The sequence below is a fragment of the Gorilla gorilla genome, chromosome 3 (assembly GCF_029281585.2).
Source record: "Gorilla gorilla gorilla isolate KB3781 chromosome 3, NHGRI_mGorGor1-v2.1_pri, whole genome shotgun sequence".
Taxonomy (NCBI): Eukaryota; Metazoa; Chordata; class Mammalia; order Primates; family Hominidae; genus Gorilla; species Gorilla gorilla.
The window spans coordinates 20476080-20481079 of NC_073227.2; positions in this window are offsets into that span (position 1 = coordinate 20476080).

Genomic DNA, 5000 nt, shown 5'->3' on the forward strand with positions numbered 1-5000 from the left:
GAGGATTTGATAGAGGAAAGATACTTAACATGCATATTTGGAGGTATTCTGTGTTAGAAATATTGTGTTAAATGAGTACCTTTAAGTTTACATATGAAGTTGTTGCTTAAACGCTATAGGATTTTATGTTGGGCAGAGTGGATGTGTCCAATAGAACAAGGAACACATTTTGGGCCTTGGGTAAAATAGACTTTTTAAATTATCTTTAAATATTTTTCTGTGCTATTTAGCTTTGGCAGGGAGGGTAAAAGATAAACTGTCCACCAGTGGTTCCAGAAAGAAAAACAAAAAGACTTGCTTGGAATTAGGAGAAAATATTCATGAATGAAGACAAACTACACTAAAAACTGTAGTTCTAGCCCGTGAGGATGAGAGCCACATGTCTGGTTAGCCATAAAGTTTATGGATATGATCAACAGTTTAAGGAACAAAATCTGGGAAGTTACGAAGTTACAGAGAACTCCTTACCTTTCTTTCCTGCTGTTTAAAGGGAACCTAAAAATAGTCCACTTTACATGAGGTACATACAATATGCTGAGACTCTCCCACACTTTCTCTTTTTAAGCCTTCTCTTGTGACAGTGTGTGGCTGGAGAGAGGGATAGAATGGGATAGAAAATTTAAGCTCATTCTCCTTCTTTGATCTCTTTGCCTGTAATATATATTTCTCACACCACAGGGTAAATATCCCTGAAAATCTGCAGCTTTATGGCCAGGATTCAATTTAGGATGAGAAATCATATTAGGGAAATAAGGTGTGGTCATGGGTCAAGCAGCATTTCCCAATAATATCTATAATACTTACCAATAATAAAACATAGTTTTATATCTATTCTTTCTTCTAGTTCTTAGTAGGTTCTATACTTGAGAAAGAAAGAATGGTATTGCTGGATTTCCTAAAACCCAAGAATATACCAAAATCGATTTTGATGTAACACAAAGACATTCTGTCTCAAATGGAGAGACGTTTGTAAATTACGATGCGGCTGCTTCATAAGGTATCAAGATTCCTCATGTGAAGAGGCTAAACCACCACCTATCCAGATATTATTGAGTCCTCTCCCTAGGATAAGATGGGATTTATTTTAAGATTAATAATCGTTTCTACATTGGATAAGAACTTTAGAGTTTACAAAAGACATTAAGATGTATCATTCCCCTTAATATGAAATTATTTATATTTATTTTTGTATTTACTTACCCAATTAATTTGAGATGATGGAATGTTCTAATGAATCATTTTCAAAGTAGACCATTGAGAGTTTACTTGATTTTATAAAGCAATGAAATTTTTTTAAAAAAAGTTTTAAGCTACAAATTAATAATAGATACTAGTATTACTGTCAACAGTAGTAATAGTACAAGGTTAAATATGCTATCATCACTCAAAACTTTGGTATATCCTCAAAGGGCCTATAGCACGCATTGAAATATTTCTTATAATGAAAAATTATTTACTTTGATGTAACAAATCTATTTTTATTTTAACTTCATGTCTTTAGCAAAAGTAATCTCTAGCTTAGTGTTGTGAATAAGATGGGGTAATTGAAGAAAGTAGTGGAATTTCTAGTACATCTAGAGGGTTTTTTTTTAATTTGCTTGATTCTGTTATTTCTAGGGGCCAGTATATGACTTTGGTCAGATGCACTGTAAAATAAAATTAAACCAGAAAAATAGCATTGTGGTGCATGATAGTAATAAAGAACAAGACCTACTTTGAATTCTGGGCTCACAACTTACTATTTCTGGACTATTGCAAGCTGCTTAAGCTATCTCTAAGCTTTGGAATCTTTACTGATAAAAATGAGTTAAATAATACCTACTATCTCTAGATTCTATGTTAAGAATTACATGAAAAATACCCAGAACAAAGTAAGTGCTGAATAAATGGTACAAATTACACACACATAACCAGGCACTCTTTCTGCCTGCTGAGGGATCCCTTAGCAACACAAATCTTATTTTGATGAATATATTCTAGTCTCTTGATTACAGCATCAAAATCATTACAACAGAATCATACTTGAAGTGCAGAATAAATAACGTGCAGTCAGACAGTTGATTTAGAGTACTGCTGTGTCCTTAAAACTAAGGAGAGGACTCTCTTGGAAATAGGTATCTAAATTTTTCAAAAGATGCTCAGATCTACCATAATAATATAGGATCAACTTTCCCTGGAGCTATATTTGTGCTTTTACTGGTTCGCTAGTAATCGCAAAGCCATTTGCTTTGTGATTCTACTCTCACTTTGCCTCCCAGCTTCAATTTATTACTGGGCAGACTTCAGATTTGAAGCTAATAACCACTGGCATTTTATGTAGGCCATTCTACAGGAGGATTCTGGTTATCCCTTTTGCTTCTCTGCTGTTCCTTCAGTACTGACAGCTCTGAGACCTTTCCCTGTGTAGTACAAGTTTCTACACATGTCTCTTTAGAGAGATGTCAAGAGGAACATGGCACTTGGGCTGTGATCTTATCACCACACAATCTTCAGTAGCTTCTCGTGTCTACCTCTGTGATTTGCCATTTAGAACTGGTGCCAAAATGTGGTCACACTTCTAAAAAGAAAGTACCTAAAAAGGGTTGGAACATAAATCTTCCAAAGAATGGCTGGAGCAATATGGGTATTTGTAACACTAAAGTAGGAGTCCCCCAGTAGGAGGCAGACATTTTGCATCAGAAAACCCATAACTTGCACAATGGCTGAACAAATTTACACTCCCACCAACAGTGTATAAGCATTCCTTTTTCTCCGCAACCTTGTCAGCATCTGTTATTTTTTGACTTTGTAAAAACAGCCATTCTGACTGGTGTTAGATGGTAATCTTATTGTGGTTTTGACTTGCATATCTCTAACAGTCAATGCTGTTGAGCATTTTTATCATTGGATTGTTGGCCACATATATGTGTTCTTTTGAAAAGTGTCTGTTCATGTCCTTGCCCACTTTTTAATGTGATTGTTTTTTCTTCTAAATTTATTTAAGTTCCTTATAGATGCTGGATATTAGACCTTTGTCAGATGCATAGTTTGCAAAAATTTTCTCCAATTCTGTAAATTGTCTGTTTACTCTCTTGATAGTTTCACTTGCTGTGCAGAAGCTCTCTAGTTTAATTAGATCTCATTTGTGTTGCAATTCCTCAAAGACCTGAAGACAGGACTACCATTCAACCCAGTAATCCCATTACTGGGTTTATACACAAAGGAATATAAATCATTCCATTATAAAGACACATGCATACGTATGTTCATTGTGGCATATTCACAATAGCAAAGACACGAAATTAATGCCCAACATTCATACACTGGATAAAGAAGATGTGGTACATATACACCATGGAATACTATGCAGCCATAAAAAAGAACAAGATCATGTCTTTTGCAGGGACATGAATGGAGCCGGAAGCCATTATCCTTAGCAAACTAACACAGAAACTGAAGACCAAATGTCATATGTTCTCATATATAAGTGAGAGCTAAGTGATAGGAACACATGGACACATAGAGGATAACAACACACATTGGAGCCTTTCAGAGGGTAGAGGCGGGAGGAGGGAGAAGAGTAGGAAAAACAACTGGGTGATAAAATACTCCATAAAACAAATCCTAATGACACAAGTTCACCTATGGAACAAACCTGTACTTACTGGTATCCATGAACTCAAAACGAAAGTTGTTTTTTTTTAAAAAAAGGAAGAAAACCCATAGCTAATGATGGACTATTCCACTGAATAGCAAGATCCCAGTAACCACCACAACAAGATGCAAATAATTACATTTTATGCAGTAATAAATTAAAAAACAACTATGTAAGCATTAAATACTTCTTGAAAACTTCCTTTCCAAGAGGAGCTGCCTATGTTATCAAATTCTGATAGAAACTTGATCATAAAGGAGAATCATTGATAAGGCAAATAGTAAGTTCCTTACTGACCTTTTTGTTTAGTGGAAATATTTTCATGATGAATCATTATGAAATCAACTTTTCATTGCTTTAAAAAATAATAGTAATCCTGCTTTTCCTAGGCAAAATATTTTGCTTTGGGCATTTAAGTAGTTTGTTAGAAATGGTTTATTAGCAGATTCCAGAACAATTCCTCATTTTTTAGTTTTCTACAATAAGCTGTGATTTTTTTGGGAGCAGCGAACATCTTTCTACTGAAGTTAATGCCAAAAGGAATCAACTTGATATCATTTTGGTTGGTTAGCTGATAGGTTGGACAGTGAATACATGAATCAATGGGAGGGAAGAGAGCATGATATGAGGGCCAAAAGAATTATTTGAGTCTTAGACAAATTGTAGTTGGCAATGCGGCTGCTCTGTTTCTCAGCTGCTTGGAATTTCAATGTTCTCATCTGTGAAATGTATATAATTAAAGAACTAACACCTAGCACAACAATGGTTGTGAATATAAAATAGGATAATGTATGTAAAACACTTACTATAGTACCAGAACATAACAATTTTTCGATGATTGTGATCTATTATCTATCTTTCTATCTGTTACCTATCTACCAGTGATGATGATTATTATCATCATCCTTCTCTTTCAGATTGTCTTTCAGAATTAAAAGTAACATAGCAAAAAATAATAATACTGGATTTTAGCTCTAGCACTATTTTGCTATATGATGACAGTCAAGTCATTTAATTGTTCTGGGTATATGGGTCCTCGTGTAAAAATAGGACCAATGATAACAGCTCACACTCGGCATGACCTTCGTAAACCACTACACTCGCTCTTCAGCATAACTAGTAACTGAATGCAGATGAGCTCTACTTGATCATCTCTAGCTCTGATTTCCTCTTTGAGCTGTAGACTTTTCTAAATTTAACTCTCGTTATTGTAGCCATTTAAATGACTCTCCAAAAATTCAAATTTAACATGTTTAAAATGGCATATAGTTTCCCTAAATCACGCCCTATCTCCACATTTTTTTTCTTTTTGTCATTGCCTACTTAGTAGCTTTTCCATTTACCCAGGAAATTAGGACAAAAATCC